The sequence below is a fragment of the Phoenix dactylifera genome, chromosome 10 (genome assembly GCF_009389715.1).
Source record: "Phoenix dactylifera cultivar Barhee BC4 chromosome 10, palm_55x_up_171113_PBpolish2nd_filt_p, whole genome shotgun sequence".
In the NCBI taxonomy this organism is placed as follows: domain Eukaryota; kingdom Viridiplantae; phylum Streptophyta; class Magnoliopsida; order Arecales; family Arecaceae; genus Phoenix; species Phoenix dactylifera.
Genome location: NC_052401.1, coordinates 15,047,799 through 15,067,405, shown reverse-complemented (window position 1 = coordinate 15,067,405; position 19,607 = coordinate 15,047,799). Strand labels below are relative to the sequence as shown.

The window sequence follows — 19,607 nt, the reverse complement described above, 5'->3', positions numbered from 1 at the left end:
CAATATCCCACGGATCAACTCCATTCACCGCAGCCGAGTCTCCCAGCATCTCATGTCTCCATCTCCAACGTTTCCATCTCCACGGATAAGCTCTCAACAACGTCCAAGCTTATCCCCTGTTCCCAGTTCATTCCCAGCCATATCCAAGCTCTTCTACCGTATTCCCTCTGTGATTCAAACATCCACACGTGGATCGCAGCATCATCTTTCCGAGCTTCACGGCATCCAAACAAGCTTCCTCTGTTTCAAAACCGAAGTATCAAGGTCCCATTCTTTCCGTGATCCACCTTCATCTCAATCCTCCTCTTCCGGCTTGATTCCAAAGATCCCCTTATCCACGGATTCATCCCAACGTCTTCCGGATTAGCATCCTAGCTATGAGCATCGCCTATTCTTCCTTCACGAATCCAATGCATAGCATCCACCGTATCCAACTTCCTCCCAGCATCCTCAACTTCTTCCGCTAAGCAAGGATGAGCCTTCCGAACTCCCACATTTCATCCAAGCATCCGTTCCAAGCTCCTGAGTTCATCCTCATCCCATCGGAATTAACTCCATCATCTCGGATTACAGCCATATCCCTTCTTTCGGATCATCTCCCAGCCTATCAACGGATGATTCCACGCATCATATTCCCTGCTCCACGTCCGTAGCATTCCGGACGTTTGGATTGATTCCATCGTCCACGTCTGTCACAGCCTTCCCCTGCTTCGGAACCAACCTCAGCCGAACTCCCCTTGATTCATCCCAACTTCCGGATTCATCCCATCCACTTCCTCTGTGATCCATTTTCATCCCAACTGCCAGCTGTCCCAGCTTCATCTCTTCCGAATTCCATGTTATTCTTCCCCTCCGAGATCCTCTCAAATCCACTGTTTTCCCATGCTTCAGCCGTAAGCATAATCCCCTGCATCCACGTCGACAGCTTCCATGTCTCGGCCGCATCCAGAATCTTCTCCCACGCGTTGAAGAAGTTCGGCTCCTTCATTCCCTGGATTCACGTCAACGGGATAAGCTACAACTCCGAAAATCACCCTAGCTTCAACCGCATCTCGCTTCATCCTTATCCCCTACGTGATAACGGCTATAAAAGGGAGTCAATGCATGCAGGCTAGAGGCATTCTTCTTCCCCACCGGGGGGGGGGGGGGGGGGGGGGGGGGGGGGGGGGGGGGGGGGGGGGGGGGGGGCTTTCCCAACTCTCTTCATAGGCCGAGTCCCATAGAAATAAAAAAACAGAGGAGGGAGAGTGTTTGGATATTTTGGGAATAACTTCCCATATATATAAAAAAAATAAGAATGAAGTGCTGAGGGAGGAAGAAAGGAAGCCGATTGTGACACAGATGGGAGCCTGCTGCTGTGCTGCTGCTGCCGTCCACCACTGCATGGAAGCCTGATCTCCTCTTTAGGGTCGGATGCAGTCCTAACAAAGGGCCAAGGGTTTTGTATTTTTGATTTCTACTCTTGGGGTTGTATAAACTTTATTTTGTTCCTAATGAATATTTTATTTCATCGCATATTTAATTTCTGTGATTTTAAATATGACGTTTATACAATTGTTCTTCATGATCACTAAGTAAATATAAGATAGTCCATGCTTAGGAAAGATGCAATGTCCTACCACATTAGTTTAGGGTAGACATTTCATGCCAACTGAAGATGGATTATGCCAAATTACTTTTGTGAATTTCTATTTAAATGCTTATTAGGCTTGTAGCCAATTTGCATGTTAATCCATGAATAGATTAAAATACAAATAATCCTTATTCCGATGTTAGTGGTGAATTTCTTGCCCTAGGTTCCCTCAAACTGATATCATTTTAATTGCTTTTTTTTATTAAATTCCTTAGTTCAATAGTCTTCACAAACTCTTCCTTTTAAATATTTTTATTTTTAAAGAAAACAACTGTACCCCAATCCCTGTGGATCGATACCAGTAATCACTATCCTACCAGATACGTGCTATTGCGTGGTCTTTAAAGTTGACTATCAATTACTACCATGCACTTGTGGGTTAGGTTGAGGTTGAGCTGGAAGTTTACCCTTCTCCTGAGTACTTAGGACCGTAGTCAACATTGACAATTAATTTCTTGTATCCTCAAAATTTTGAGTATTTTGAGCATTGATATCGGCTTGACCTTGTAGGAAAGATTCTATAGATTGCAAGATATCTTCGATACTCGGCTTTTGAAGAGGTGGTGGTGCATAAGTAGGACGTGCAGATAGAGGAGCTAGATGGTATGACTATTGAGAACGATCATTCCTCCACCTAAAATTCGGATGATTCTTCCAACTAGGGTTATAGGTATCCGAGAATGGATCATTGTAAGACTTCTGGTAGGAGTTCATAGTGTTTGCCTAATCGTGCAAGACTTCCTTGAATGTAGGTATGGTGGGACAATCTGTGGTGAAATGACCAGACATGTCGCAGATCCCGCAACATTCATTTCTGAGCTCTATAGTTTTCACAGGCTCAACTTTCCTAAGTTCAACTTCCTCTACCTTCCTAGTGAGGGCTGCCATTTTAGTATAAAGATCATCCTCTATTCTGAGGTTGTAAAGGCCCCCATGTCCAGAGCTAGTAGGCTTGGGCAAAGGCTTATTGTTTCTATCCCCATTATCTCATAGTTGGGCAGTCTCGGCAAGTGAATCAAAATATTCCCATGCCTCATCAGGTTGCTTTTCCAAAAATCTACCATTGCACATGGTTTCTACAAACTATTTCATCTATGGAGATAAACCTTCATAGAAAAAACTAATAGTTCTCCAAGTTTGAAACCCGTGATGAGGACATGAGAGAAGAAGATCTTTAAATCTCTTCCAACATTCATAAAAGGTTTCATTATCTTTATGTTGAAAATTGCTGATATGCCTTTTTAGAAAGTTGGTCCTTTGTGTGAGAAAGAACTTTTTCAAAAATTCTCTCTGCATCTCTTGCCAAGTTCTTATTGATCTAGGTCGCAAGGAGTGTAGCCATGTTTTGGCGTTATTCTTTAGAGAGAAAGGGAACAATGACAGCTTGAGAATATCCTCGGTGACGTTCGGCACCCTAAATGTGATGCTCAATTCTTCAAAATCCTTTAATGAAGATAAGGATTCTCGGACTCTAAACCATGAAATTTTGGTAGCAATTGAATTACCCCGGGTTTGATGTCAAAATGTCCTACATTATCAAAAAAATCATGCATAAAGGTTGAGTAATCCTAGTAGGTTGTAGGTATTGTCTCAAAGTCATAACAGGGGGCTCACGTTCTCGATCGTGGTGACTCCCTGCTTTTCATTTAAATCAGCCATCTCACAAGGTGTGAGATACTGCGAAGAAATCTCAGAAATGTGTCCCAAGGAATTGTCAAAAAATGTACGACTTAATCGACCAATGTCATCCCTGTTCCACTTTAGCATGCAAATTTTTTTATATATATTTTTTATTTTTATTTATTTATTATTATTATTATTATATATATTTTTAAAAAAAGACTGAAACTTACCTAAACCAAATCTCTAATTGGATCTGAAAATATGCTAACAAATCAGCCACTCTCCGGCAACAGCACCAAAAACTTGATGCGTTCGCAAAACTACTTTTCCAAGTGCAAGAGAATCGCACAAGTAGTATAACTCGGAAGTCCAAGGTCGATTCCTCAGGGAGCAATCTATGTGTTATTAGCGTAATTTTATATGTAATTTCAGATGGTTTCTAGAAATTAAAAGGAGAGAATAATAAGTAAATAAACAAAGTTCAATGAAATAGATATGGTTAGGGATTCAGAATCTCCCTTGATTATGTTGCATCCAAGGAATAAACTCTACGATTTTTGATTTAGAGATTCAAAAGCAGAATAGATCTAATCATGGAATATATTTTGGGAACACATGAACTCAACTTCTAAGCATTCATCGTGCCTATTACATCTACGACAAATCAAATACTAAAGCAATCTATGTATCAATAGACACAAACCATTTAAGAACTATTTACAAAATAAATATGCAAGAATCCAAAACAAATCAATCGATACAAATCATTTAGAAGAAAAGTTCAGAGTTTACTTCAAAGAAACAATAAAGCAAAGGTTCATACATCATCCTTCACCAAAAAATTAGCTCTCCATGAATTGAGGCTCCTCTTCATGATTTCTTTGTAATGCCGCCTTTCGTCCCCCCTGAACGGCGAGTTTTCATAAGTATATATAGGGTTTAGGGACTTAAAATCCTAGGAAATACGGCTTAGACACACTTGCATGCATTTTTCCAACTTCACCCTCGAGTACCAATATCAGCATAAAATTTGGGAGGCTCTTTAGATCACATCGAATCTTCAAATTTTATGTTCTTATAGCCATTGGAAATCCTTGGAAGTCTATTTTCCAACAAAACTTGAATTAGCTCAATTGGACTTCTGTAGCTCCTGAAATTATTAAAATACTACACAAAGGTCCAATCTGTTAGGGCCCAGGCTGGCAGTTTAGGGAAACCTAACTTTGCAGCCTCATAACTTTTTCTCTGGAGTTCCAATTGACTGATTCTTATTGCATATGAAACCTTAATATATCTACTTCATCTCCACCAAATTTTATTTCAATTGGACTGTAATGGGGCATTCAATCTCCTTAACTCCATTTGGTTAGCTGAAGACAGATAGTTGGATCGTGGATCCGGAAGGATAGGATGTGGAAGAATGTTGGGAACGTGGATGAAAGCATCACGAAAGGCTGGCTGTGAGCCAAACGGATCGCTGATGTGGCTCCCTTGCTATGTGCTGCTGGCCGTTGACTTGTCTCCCCATTGGCTGTGGCTTGGCCGCAGGCTGATAGTTGTTTCATGCGGCTGAACTTAGTCCTGCTGATGCGCATTTCAGCTTTGATTTAGAATAACCTGCACCCAACAAAAATATAATATTAATTCAGCAATATTATCGTTATCTTGTTAGCAGTAACACTTATTTAAGTGGTATGTAGATCGCACTTTGTGCTCTCATCATCTATCATTATTAACTAATTATATAAATGCTGGTTCGAAGCGACTAAATCCAAATTTAAATTCCAAAACCCATATCCTCAGTATTCAAAAAGTCATCAACATAAATTCATAATCAATTAAAAAACTAAAATTCTGCTACAAAATCAGAAAGCTTTCTAGTCAAACTCCAAGTCTAAACCATTCTTCATTCTAGTGACTCTATTTCTTTGGAAAAGAAAAAATAAAAATAGATATGAGCTCAGTAAACAAACTTTACACTATTTTATTGGATCAAGCATAAGTTTTTGTATGAATCAATGCATCATTTGGAGAAAATAACAATTATTACAAGATAGAATATTTCGTAGTACTATATGATAAAGCAACTTATAGAGCCAATCCTGCATGCATAAATCATCTATATTTCATCAACATGTTTCCAAATGTATAGCAAGAATAAAGTCATAAATCATTTTCCATTTAACCATGTCATAATTCAAATTATTTCTCTTTGATTAAATTCTAATATCACTATTATACTCATGAGGTGTAGTCAACAAGATACCAACTACTATTGTCAGTTGGTAGGATCATGCCGAGCAAATTTGTATACTAACTACTATTGCATACTGGCAGGGTCATATGTCAATTACTATTATCCATTGGTAAGGTCACATAAAACTAACTTCGGATATTGATCTACCTCATTTTAATAGGCCATACAAAGATATCTAAGAGCCTTTAGCTATATTTTCTTAAAATATTTTTTTAAGTATATTTGTTTAAATCATATTTTCTTAAATTATATATGGATAAAATACTAAATGGCTTGATAGTGTTCGTAGTCCATAAATAAGCCTCTGACAATAGAATAGTCATGAAATTATTCATTTTATACCAAAAATGCAAATTTGATAAATATGGAGTTCAAATTTCATAAACAAGTAATTAATATTAAAATATTCATAGAACCATTATTTTACGATAAATTATGAGTTTTTAATAATATCCAATGCTTGATCCTTCATTTTTAAAAAACTAATATCATCAACATTAATATTATTTTTGTATTTTCATATAAATTATAAGCATGAAAAATATATGAAAATTTGAAGGCTAATAAGAACTGTTAAGAATATTTACCTTTTTATGCATTAAACCCTCAAAGTTCACTAGATAAATTTGCTAAACCTATTTAAGATATTAAAAACAAAATTAATTCTTATTTGATGACTTAAATAGTATTAAAATAACAAGAAAAAAGGATGGTTGGCCAGGTTACTGTATGTAGTGGCTCTGGATCAGTCAGGTTCAAACGATTCGATCAATAAATCATGAAGCAAAGACCTGATCGAGGCCAAGATTTTTTGATAGGGACCAAAAATAGTGGGTTCTAAGGTTGCTCAACAAAGCTACGATGGAGAAAGGACATGGCCAACTAGGTAGTGTATTCCAACTTCTTAGGTTAGACCAATCTTGATAATCTATCTTATTAGAACTATGAAACAAGAGTCGAGCTAAAAAAAAAAAACAAAATTCCGATTAATGATGGTCGGGTATAGTAGTGCCCGACATGGGTCAGGGGTGGGGGCCGACATGTGGCATAGCCTGTAACAACCTAAGACCTCACCTAAAATGGCTAGCCGGAAGGTATTATTTGGGTTTCTTGATCCTGTATAAGTACCCAAGATCTATCCAGCGAATAACCGATGTGGGACTAAACACACACCCGCATGGATCCTCACATTCTCCCCCTGTTCAAGCCCTGACGTCCTCGTCAGACTAAGAGTTCAAATTTATTCAAATCTAATCACAAACACCACGATTGGCCTGTGGTCAGCCCCAATGAATCTGTCCTGCAGTGTCCCCTAATCCACATAGGTTATGAATCCGCTCTGATACCATTTGCAACAACCTAGGACCTCACCTAAAATGGCTAGCCGGAAGGTATTATTTGGGTTTCTTGATCCCGTATAAGTACCCAAAATCTACCCAGTAAATAATCGATGTGGAACTAAACACACGCCCGCACGGGTCCTCACATAGCCACTAGGCCAAGCATCAACTAAGGGTTCACAGAAGAGGTCGCGACCCTTCAATGGACTGAGTAGAGAGAGAGAAATAGGGATGGATTTGCTTTTTCTCTTTCTTTTCCTTCTTTCTTCTTCTTTTTTTTTTATTTGGCAACATGGTGGAGGACCTCCTCTTGCCATTCCCAAGGAAGAAGAAGAGGAATAGAAGAAAGAAAGGGGGGGGGGGGGGTCGTCTTGCGAGGTGGCAGTAGGTAGCGGAGAGCAGCTGATGGTCATGATCGGCTCGCAAGAAAAACAAAGAAAAGCGTTGAGAAATAGGGGATTTCATTGTGTCTTCGTTTTAGGCATTAGCTGTTCACCGGCGGCCACAATTTTAACTGTGGAGGGCAATAAGGAGGCCAAGGAGTTCGGCCAAGGGTTCGATGTCAAGCGATGATGGCGCTAGTGGCTAGAAAAAAAAAGGAATAAAGGCCAGGAAATAGGGATGTTGAACAAATCCTTCCTGGGTTGATTTTCGATCGAGTTTTTGGCCAGCAACAAACCAAATCGCAAGGGAAGGTGAGGTGAAAGGGGATCGGGGCTCTTACTAGCTTCGATGAGCACTACAACCTTGATTTACAATAGGCACAATGGCTGGAAGTCATGGATTTGAAGGGAGAAAAGGGGAAAAATGAGGGTCGCTGCTCTTTGGGGAAGGGTCATGGAGAGAAGCAGGTGATTATTTATAGAGGAGCCTAGAGTTTCGGCAGCCCTATATCCTCATTTTCTATTCGGAGTTGCCGAAGATAAAGAAAACTCTCTCCGAAGTCTTCCACTTTCTGTCATGCATGTAGCATGCATGGGCCAGTAATGGGCCAAGCTTAAATCGAACCAGTCAAGTAGACCAAGCCTAAACCATAGAATAGATGTTCACATATAGAATATCTAAAAAATTAGTCATCGAGCATCACCCTTTTAAAGCCGGTTTACAATGGTGGCTTGTGTGGAAGATATTGTAATAACCCCAAAATTTTTTTTTTAATTTTTTATATAAAAAAGGGATAGAATAGTCCTTTAAAATTGATATAAGGGGTAAAATTGGAAGGAATCAAAAGTTAATGGTATAACCGTAGATATGTTGAAGTGTTAGGGGCAAAATGGGAATTTAATAATATTAAAAAAAGGGTGAATAGTATCTTGATGTGATTTAATTGGAGGGTTTGAGCTGGCTTTTGGAATGAAACCGAGAGAAAGAGGGAGGGGGTTCTCAGGCGTGAAACAGAGGAAAGAAAGAAAGAAAAAGAGAAGAAGAAGAAGAAGAAAGAAAAAGAGGAAGGGGATTCGAGGAGGAAAGAGATCCCGGTTGCACTTCCAGCTGAAGGAAAAAGTGTAGATCTCCTTCCCCTCTATGCAAGGACCTCGATTTCCAAAAAGAAAAAGGTAAATATCCGTCCCTATCTAGTCTTTTGATGACATTAGGCTATACAAAGGGTGGATATAGTCTAGAGGGGTCGGATAAGGGTTGTAGAGGTGGTTAAAAGAGGAACAATCGGATTTTAACAAATTTTTCCGGCACTACGGAAAAACTGTGTCGAAGTCCCAACTTCGGCGAATTATTTAGGGGGTCAAACGGCCTCCGATGATGATGCATGTTATCTCTTTGGAATCCTCTATGAGTGTAGAATGTTAGGTAAAACCGGGATGAAGTAACCCACTGTCAGTTCGGGTTACTGTTCATCCGGGTGGAAAATAAGGGATTTCATGCCATAATAGGGTATTAAGCCTAGATTAGGGTAAGGGAGACCTTGTACTCGTGCAAGGGAGTCCCTAATACACATAAATGATGAGTTAATTAATAGAAAAAGAAAAGAAGAAAGAAAAGAAAAGATTTAGGGAACAGGGGAGTTGAATCAATTAAAGTTTCCTATATTATAATTGGCACGTAGATTATAGCCCTTGATACAAAACTAAATATATTGTAAATGCATGTATTAGTTGGGCAAGAAGCTAGGGAACAAGAGGAAGAAGTTCCCTACTGCCAGCTGTAGATTTTTGGAGGCGTATCAGGGCTGTGCCAGATTGACAGGTGAGTGGGAGTCATGTACTTTGCACCATGAGCATCCTTAATTCATTTTCATGAATGTCGCCAGGTGTGAATTGATTCCACCTGAGCCTATTGATTAATTGTTGTTGTATATTCCTCTATATTTTGATTCTCCATGCTTGATTATTCTGTACATGCATTTGAGGGAACATTGAGAGGAATTACGAGGGGTTGATGAGTAATCAAATTGATTCCGAATTGTGAAATGATTTCTTTTGTAAATTGATTTCATTTCCTCTATTTTAAAGACTTGTGAGTCGTAGCTTGATTATACTCTTTTATGAGTAATTAAATTGGTTCCAAATTGTGAAATAACTTCTTTTGTAAATTGATTTCATTTCCTCCATTTCAAAGATTTGTAGAGCCTTTTTAGTGGTATATTGAGTTGTATTGCACTTCCTTGACCCTCACTCCTAACCCTGATGTTAGTTTATGATTGGGTCATGATCAAGTGAGTGGTAGTCTTGATTATACTCATTTTTAGTAGAGTATTAGGAGGGTGCATTATGGCATTTATGCATGGCTTGGCAGTATCTGCAGGACACCTATAGTCGATGGGGGTTGAACATCGGCCTTTGTGCACATAGTAGCCTTCTGGGTGGGCGGAGCCCAGTCCCTTCCTAGGGGGGACACGGCCCTAGGCGTAGGATCGGCCGGTCCTACGACTTATATTCTGCTTGCCGCCGGGCATAGTAAGACCCCGCGAGGTGCAGTATGGCCTTCCGCGGATGTAGAATTCCCGCGAGGTGCCGTTTAGTATGTAGATGTGAGATAGATTTCTGTTCTGGATACTAGCCGGCATTTACATGATTAGTGTGGTGTCTTATCCTGCATATGAATGTGACAGTAGGGAGTTGTTGCTGGTTCGCCTGGGGCGTAAAACCCACCTTCCGACAGCTGTCTAGCATTTCCATTATCGATATGGTGTATTATCCTGCATATGCATGTGACAGTAAGGAGTTGTTGCTGGTTCGCCTGGGGCGTAAAACCCACCTCCCGACAGCTGTCTAGTGATGATTTCAGTATATTGACACCTGATTTGTATGTTCCAGCATTATGATCTGTTGAGCATATTCATGAGTAGCATATATGTTTACTTGATTATTCCATATATGCTTCAGATGAGTTGATATGGATTGTGGTGATATTGATGATTTACTCCATATTCTCTATGTTGAGTTCATGTTCATCTTGTTATTGATCTTGAGATTTCATCTCGAGCCATGATTATATTCTGTCTCATGTGCATAGTACTCTCTACTCCACTCACTGAGTATTTATATACTCACTCCCCAGTTTGATGTTTTTGATTGCAGGAAAGGTATTGTATAGAGAGGAGCAGGATTAGTGGTTGCCTGCTAGCTGTGCCGCTCCATAGTATAGTATAGTATAATGTAGATAGAGGTTTATTCCCTTTTGGTGTATTATAAACCTTCTGTTGTATTTAGTGTATAGTTACAGTCATAGATCCTGTTGTGGATATGGGTTTGACCACGGATAGAATGGGAACCAGATTTTTATACAGTTGAGTTATATGCCTGTGATGATGTATTGATATATATTGTCCAGGTTCGTTATGTGACAGGTTATGTGATTGCTGCTCTGACAGGTAGCGTTGTTGTATGTAATGAGATAATCCTGACAGGTCACCATAGGAAAGGTGATCATTTTGTGCATGCATCATGCCAAAATTTTCAGAATTTATTGATGATTGATAGGTAGTAGGGTTCTACGTGGTGGCTGGTGGCCTTATGCCTACCCGCACCCTAGGACCGTCGCGGCGGCCCGCCGGGAACGGGGCGGGGGTCGTGACAAAGCTTGGTATCAGAGCAAAGGTTAAGAAGAGTCCTGTCAGAGCAATAGGATGAGTTAGGATTAAGTATAGGATTATACTATGGAGCATAGAATTTTTTTTTTTTATGCTATTTGCTGGGTCATTTACAATTTAGTAAAGCATTTTATGACTCAGTATGTAGATATATAAAGAATACCTCCAAGGAGAGGATCTGCTCGTCTTGGAAGGAGGATGGAGCCAGATTTAGCATTGGATTCGGGTTCCGCACATGTCGAGCCCCAAAGAGAAAAATTTCTTCTTGCTGATAGACGGAGGGTTAATGATCAAGGAGAGGTAGAAAGTGGAGATGCATTAATGGAACAGTTACTGGCGGAGAATCAGGCTCTGAGGGAGCAGATTGCTCGGGGGAAACCTCCTGCCCCGTCAGTAGTATCTATCCCACCTCCTGTACCTGTGCCAAGAAGTTTGGCCAGACGGGCTCTAGATGATGAGGGGATTACTGTACAGGAGTTTCTGAGGCTCAGAACCCCGGAGTTTAAGGGGGAAGAAGGTGAAGATCCTCAGAGATTTCTGGAGGAGACTGAAAAGATGATACGGAGACTGCCCTGTTCTGATGCAAGAGCTATAGAACTTGCAGGGCTTACAATGAAGGAAGATGCCTGGGACTGGTACCAGAGACAAGTGGAGGACAGATTGTACAGTAGGAATCCTCCAACCTGGGAAGAGTTCAGGCAAACAGTGATGGATGAGTTCTTGTCTCCGGCTGAGAGGGAGAATCAGGCTCTTCAGTTTGAGAGGCTGAAGCAGATGCCCGAAATGAGCGTATCTGAGTACGCTCGTGAGTTCACTAGATTGGGAAAGTATGCTCCTTACATCATCCCCACTGAAGCTGCCAGGATAGAAAGATTCAGGCGGGGTCTGATTTCCCCGCTTTATAATGCAGTACTGGCAGTAGAGGTCCCCACCTTGTCTAGGCTAATTGATAAAGCAAAACAGTGGGAGATCAGAAACAAAGAGGAAAGAGCTGAAAGAGAACAGAGAAAAATGAGTATGGGGAAAGGGCAAAGCAGTAGAAATAGATCTGAGGGAGTAGATCTCTCGGAGGGCCCGACGGAGCAGTCTGTACGCTCAGCTCCACCTGCCCCACGTAAGAGGAAATGGAGGGAAAGAGGTCAATCACAAGATACTTTTCTGCCATCAGTACCTCGTCCTCCAGTCACTATGGCCAGAACTGAATCTAGGTTCCAATCATGGCCAGTATGTAGCATATGTGGGAAGCAGCACCCTGGCAGATGCAGAATGGGTCAGGGAGTGTGCTACAGATGTAGACAGCCGGGTCATTTTGTCAGAAAATGCCCGCAGGGTGCCACCCAGCAGTTTGTGCCTTTGGCATCCTACTCTTCTGTGCAGATGGACAGGCCTAGTAGTAGGGATCCTGTAGGCAGAGGCAGAGGTCAAGCACAAACATCACAGCAGAGTGCTGGACCATCTCAACTGTCAGCTCCAGTAGGCAAAGGGCAAGGAAGGGTGTTCACGGTAAATCCACAGGAGGCACAGGCATCGAATGCAGCTGTGACAGGTATGCTCCTCATTGATAAGATTAAAGCTAGAGTGTTATTTGATTCTGGAGCTACCCATTCATTTGTGTTCCCTTATTTTGCTAAGAAGTTAGCTAAGGATAAGATATTAATGCATATTCCCTTAGCTATTAGTACACCTGTAGGGGATAGTATAGAAGCGAAGTATGTATATCCTACCTATGTGGTAGAGATAGAAGGTAAAACACTCCCAATTTATTTGATTCCCAATACCACACCGAGCAGAATATGAAGAGCAGATACACTCACCCCTTTGAGTAATCAGATAATTTACTCTTTTAAATTCGAGGACGAATTTTATATAAGGGGGGGAGGATGTACCCAAAATTTTTTTTTTATTTTTTTATATAAAAAAGGGATAGAATAGTCCTTTAAAATTGATATAAGGGGTAAAATTGGAAGGAATCAAAAGTTAATGGCATAACCGTAGATATGTTGAAGTGTTAGGGGCAAAATGGGAATTTAATAATATTAAAAAAAAGGGTGAATAGTATCTTGATGTGATTTAATTGGAGGGTTTGAGCTGGCTTTTGGAATGAAACCGAGAGAAAGAGGGAGGGGGTTCTCAGGCGTGAAACAGAGGAAAGAAAGAAAGAAAAAGAGAAGAAGAAGAAGAAGAAAGAAAAAGAGGAAGGGGATTCGAGGAGGAAAGAGATCCCGGTTGCACTTCCAGCTGAAGGGAAAAGTGTAGATCTCCTTCCCCTCTACGCAAGGACCTCGATTTCCAAAAAGAAAAAGGTAAATATCCGTCCCTATCTAGTCTTTTGATTACATTAGGCTATACAAAGGGTGGATATAGTCTAGAGGGGTCGGATAAGGGTTGTAGAGGTGGTTAAAAGAGGAAGAATCGGATTTTAACAAATTTTTCCGGCACTACGGAAAAACTGTGTCGAAGTCCCAACTTTGGCGAATTATTTAGGGGGTCAAACGGCCTCCGATGATGATGCATGTTATCTCTTTGGAATCCTCTATGAGTGTAGAATGTTAGGTAAAAATTTCATCAAATTTGGAGTCCTGAAAGTGGATCAAAATCGGGATGAAGTAACCCACTGTCAGTTCGGGTTACTGTTCATCCGGGTGGAAAATAAGGGATTTCATGCCATAATAGGGTATTAAGCCTAGATTAGGCTAAGGGAGACCTTGTACTCGTGCAAGGGAGTCCCTAATACACATAAATGATGAGTTAATTAATAGAAAAAGAAAAGAAGAAAGAAAAAAAAAGAAAAGATTTAGGGAATAGGGGAGTTGAATCAATTAAAGTTCCCTATATTATAATTGGCACGTAGATTATAGCCCTTGATACAAAACTAAATATATTGTAAATGCATGTATCAGTTGGGCAAGAAGCTAGGGAACAAGAGGAAGAAGTTCCCCACTGCCAGCTGTAGATTTTTGGAGGCGTATCAGGGCTGTGCCAGATTGACAGGTGAGTGGGAGTCATGTACTTTGCACCATGAGCATCCTTAATTCATTTTCATGAATGTCGCCAGGTGTGAATTGATTCCACCTGAGCCTATTGATTAATTGTTGTTGTATATTCCTCTATATTTTGATTCTCCATGCTTGATTATTCTGTACATGCATTTGAGGGAACATTGAGAGGAATTACGAGGGGTTGATGAGTAATCAAATTGATTCCGAATTGTGAAATAATTTCTTTTGTAAATTGATTTCATTTCCTCTATTTTAAAGACTTGTGAGTCGTAGCTTGATTATACTCTTTTATGAGTAATTAAATTGGTTCCAAATTGTGAAATAACTTCTTTTGTAAATTGATTTCATTTCCTCCATTTCAAAGATTTGTAGAGCCTTTTTAGTGGTATATTGAGTTGTATTGCACTTCCTTGACCCTCACTCCTAACCCTGATATTAGTTTATGATTGGGTCATGATCAAGTGAGTGGTAGTCTTGATTATACTCATTTTTAGTAGAGTATTGGGAGGGTGCATTATGGCATTTATGCATGGCTTGGCAGTATCTGCAGGACACCTATAGTCGATGGGGGTTGAACATCGGCCTTTGTGCACATAGTAGCCTTCTGGGTGGGCGGAGCCCAGTCCCTTCCTAGGGGGGGACACGGCCCTAGGCGTAGGATCGGCCGGTCCTACGACTTATATTCTGCTTGCCGCCGGGCATAGTAAGACTCCGCGAGGTGCAGTATGGCTTTCCGCGGATGTAGAATTCCCGCGAGGTGCTGTTTAGTATGTAGATGTGAGATAGATTTCTGTTCTGGATACTAGCCGGCATTTACATGATTAGTGTGGTGTCTTATCCTGCATATGAATGTGACAGTAGGGAGTTGTTGCTGGTTCGCCTGGGGCGTAAAACCCACCTTCCGACAGCTGTCTAGCATTTCCATTATCGATATGGTGTATTATCCTGCATATGCATGTGACAGTAAGGAGTTGTTGCTGGTTCGCCTGGGGCGTAAAACCCACCTCCCGACAGCTGTCTAGTAATGATTTCAGTATATTGACACCTGATTTGTATGTTCCAGCATTATGATCTGTTGAGCATATTCATGAGTAGCATATATGTTTACTTGATTATTCCATATATGCTTCAGATGAGTTGATATGGATTGTGGTGATATTGATGATTTACTCCATATTCTCTATGTTGAGTTCATGTTCATCTTGTTATTGATCTTGAGATTTCATCTCGAGCCATGATTATATTCTGTCTCATGTGCATAGTACTCTCTACTCCACTCACTGAGTATTTATATACTCACTCCCCAGTTTGATGTTTTTGATTGCAGGAAAGGTATTGTATAGAGAGGAGCAGGATTAGTGGTTGCCTGCTAGCTGTGCCGCTCCATAGTATAGTATAGTATAATGTAGATAGAGGTTTATTCCCTTTTGGTGTATTATAAACCTTCTGTTGTATTTAGTGTATAGTTACAGTCATAGATCCTGTTGTGGATATGGGTTTGACCATGGATAGAATGGGAACCAGATTTTTATACAGTTGAGTTATATGCCTGTGATGATGTATTGATATATATTGTCCAGGTTCGTTATGTGACAGGTTATGTGATTGCTGCTCTGACAGGTAGCGTTGTTGTATGTAATGAGATAATCTTGACAGGTCACCATAGGAAAGGTGATCATTTTGTGCATGCATCATGCCAAAATTTTCAGAATTTATTGATGATTGATAGGTAGTAGGGTTCTACGTGGTGGCTGGTGGCCTTATGCCTACCCGCACTCTAGGACCGTCGCGGCGGCCCGCCGGGAACGGGGCGGGGGTCGTGACAGATATAGTATCAACGTATGACTTTATTGGCTTCAAAATTTTGAAGTCAGTCGGACGTCATTAAATATTTATAGGGGATTGTCGTGCCTGTCAAATAAAGGTCGATGCCTTCAATGCTTCTTTCGTATTTTGCAAATTGTTATTTGTTTGTTCAACATATTTAGTTTACTGAAAAAACAATTAAACTACTCTTTTATTTTTTTAAAAAAAAATTATCTGCAAGATATGTCAAACCATTCACAGACTACTCATTGATTTACAAAATTATGATCTGTTCATGAATCATATGCCAAATATCGCGTTGAAAGCTATCTTTTCCTATTGTTGACTGTTCTTCATGCATGTTTCCACACCGTTATTTTTCGCATACACTTGTATATAAGTATATCATACTTATATAAGTATATCATATGCAATATTCAAATAACTTGTCTATACTTGTATATAAGTATGTTATTTTTTAAATATACTTGTATATAAGTATATCATATGCAATTTTCAAATAACTTCTTCCTCTCTTGCTTTCCTTCTACGAAATTTCCACTGCCATGATACCAGACTTGTGACTGCAATTCTCTGAGGGGTGCCCCACATATATCTGCACACACAACTTCAAGTCCCTATAATCTTCCAAATGCATAATATCTTTATCAATGTATTGCATGTACCCATCCAACCATAAGATCTCCTATTCATTGCAAAGTGTATCACTTTCACCTCAACTCCAAAAAATACACATCTCATTTGTGCACCTCAGCAGCTAATTAATTAATGGTGAGATAAGGACTCACTGCACTGCACTAGCTGTATGAATAGTATAAGGTGACCATTTGGCATCGGCAATGTTTAATTCATGACTTCATATGGATGAGTCCAGCTTAGCACAGCGGTACTAACTCCTACCTCAGAAAACAACCTTAGCTCTCGGTCTAAAAAGGCTTCTCTGAAGACACTTTTACACCGAGGCAGCTGTACTGAGGTTTAGATGCTTAACTACGGAAGATCTTATCTTGTCAAAAAGTCTAGGATCACGGAGCATAAAAGCAACCCTTTGATTGTCCTTGGACTGTGCCACTATGACTTATTTCTAGTAGGTAGTGGCTTACATTTGGAGCTCCCTCCATGTAAGTGTGCAAATGCAAAGATATGAGAAGATTCTTGTTGGAGATAATTGGAGCAGACATGGCTAATTCACGACTTTCTAGAATATTCTAGATTGGTGTTCTAGAAGCACAACGACTGGGTCTGACCACTGTCGAACCTAGCTTGAGCCACATGTACATTAAGGAATCTAGTTGGATCCTAGAACCATAAGTCTCATGCTATTGTACTACGAGTATTATGTTCATTGATCAACAGAGGCTCTAGGGCATTTCTCTCATCTCATAAGCTTTGCTTTGGCTTTGCACGTCAAGAGTGATATTTCCAAAATTTAAAGTAGTGATTGGAAGAACAAGAAGGTTGATTAGAGTTTCCCTGTGAAAATGGTCCTCAGCAAGGTGATAACCTCAGCCTATGGAGCTACTTGTACTTATGTACAATTTAAGAATACAAATACAACTATTGCATGTGATTGTTTGCAATTTTATAATCCCTTGCATCTTGCTAACTGACCTCAGATCAACTACTCATGGTTTCAATGGAGACTTGCAGATAGATACAGTGCAAAAGCTTTGCCTACCATGCTGCCCAATTTGAAGTCAGTGGCACGGTGGAAGCTCAAGTACTTGAACAATGATGCTGATATTTCACAAGCAGCCGATATTAGTAAAATATTGCAGGCAGTGGAATTCCTTGGCCAAAATAATTGTAGGGTTTGCAAAATTTATATTAACAAGCTTCTTTCCATTCAATAGTAAAGTAGGAGGCATTAAACCGTTCTTTATAATAAGATTTACTTGAGCTGATATTTTCAATCATCTTAGATCTCTATTCTAAGCTTAATAAAAAAGTTCAATGAAGAAACATTACACCCTGCCAATATTTAGCTACTAGGGTGACAAATGTCCTTAGTACTTCCTAACCTCAGGGCTTTTTTGGTGGGTGCCTCATGGTTGGCCGAGGGCTTAAAACACTTTAGTGCTCTATGAATCTATTAATAGAGCACAGGAGACATGGATTGTGCTGTTTGCCTTCTGTCACGCCTCCGGCCCGAGATTGCGAGCTGGGAGTCGCGCCAACCACCGCACACCCGTAGGAAACTCTCCCTACGAGCATGCAAGGCATCTAAACCAAATATCTCAAATATATAACTAAAATAATTCAGCTGAAATAAATGCAATCTTATTCCATTGACTGACACAAATTATAAAGTTTCACAGTTCTCAATGCGCAGCGGAACAATAAAGATAGAACATTAATTTAAATAAAACCTAATCTAAGATAACTTGTGCCATAATTCTTGTATTCGCTCTCCCATATTGTAAAACCCCGGATCGAGCTAATTCTTCGGATCTGTAAAAACAGTAAGAAATCGTATAATGAGCTAGACAGCCCAGTAAGTAATAAACACCTTAACTAGTCAATTCATATAATAACATAAAATATAAATACAAATTACGATGAATCAACATAATAACATAATCAATTCCTTTTCAAGCACAAATTCATTGAAATCCGTATCTTTCGAATATCCACATACATAATCATAAATCTGATTCGAAACAAATCACATTCATCTCATCAGCCTTTAGCTACGACCACACTTATACCCTGTGGCTAGACCAGAAACAGAACCGCACTTATACCCTACGGAGTGGACCAGAATACCGCACTTATACCCTGTGGAGTGGGCCAGAATACCGCACTTATACCCTGCGGAGTGGGCCAGAATACCACACTTATACCCTGTGGTGGGGCCAGAATTGCCAATGCATAACCCCCTATTGCAGGGTCCAGAACATAGTCAGGCTGAGAGTTCTAAATCTGATGCACATCAAAATTCTTTTGTAACATAATAGATATATCATAATCCGATCTAAATATGCATATACAATGCAAGAACAGTAATATAACAATAGTCCGAAAAATATTATTTCAATTCACATATCCATTTTTTATTCAAAGCATCATCTCGTAAAATTCATAAATCACATATAAATTCATTAACAATTTATTCGATGCAAAAATAATATTATATAAATGAAGAGTCTAGCGAAGGCAGTTCATTACTTACATTGAACGCGATCCACAACAAATCCAATTAATCTCATAAATTCCTCGCAGGACCTAATATCCAAAAATCATATTTTCTATTAAAATTAATCACAATATATAAAAAAAACTTAAATTTAATATTTTCCCATGGCCGACCCTGCAGGAGTGCCTAGCACCCTGAGTTCGGGTTCGGGTTCGGGTTCATACCCGTAGACCACCCTCTTCCCTTTATTTTACTATTATTATTATTATTATCTTTTCTTTTCTTTCCTTCCCTTTTTTTTTCTTTTCTTTTTTTTCTCTTCTTTTCTTCTCTTTTCTCTCCCGACTCCCCCTCTTCTCCTTCGGTGAAACAGGGGGCCCCGTGACCCCCCCCTTCTTCTTCTTCCCTCTCGGTCGGACTCCGGGGCGGCCATGGTGGCCGGCCCCGACGGCGGAGCAAGCCCGACCACCCCCTGCGGCTGGCGGCGGCGAGCACGCCGGCGCTAACGCCTCTAGCCGAAGCGAAGCATCCCTTTTTGGGCCAAAATCCGACAATCGGCCGGCTCAAAATCACCACCCACCATGGCTAATCACCAAGCAAGGAGAAGGAAAAAGCTTACCTTAGCCCCGACGAAGATCCGGCGCCTCCCTTCCTCTCCGGCGGCGATGAAGGAAAAGGGTCACCTGTGCTACTTGGCTCTCCTTCTTCCTCTCTCTCTCTCTCCGGCAATGCGAAGAAAATCTC

At 40.3% G+C, this 19,607-nt stretch overlaps 1 non-coding gene across 1 annotated transcript; it reads left to right on the top strand.

The window, feature by feature from the left end:
- Positions 1-2,774: 2,774 nt before the first annotated feature.
- LOC120112293 lies at positions 2,775-2,883 on the top strand. The gene has a single exon (XR_005513766.1). It is a non-coding gene; the product is annotated as a small nucleolar RNA R71 (small nucleolar RNA).
- Positions 2,884-19,607: the final 16,724 nt, after the last annotated feature.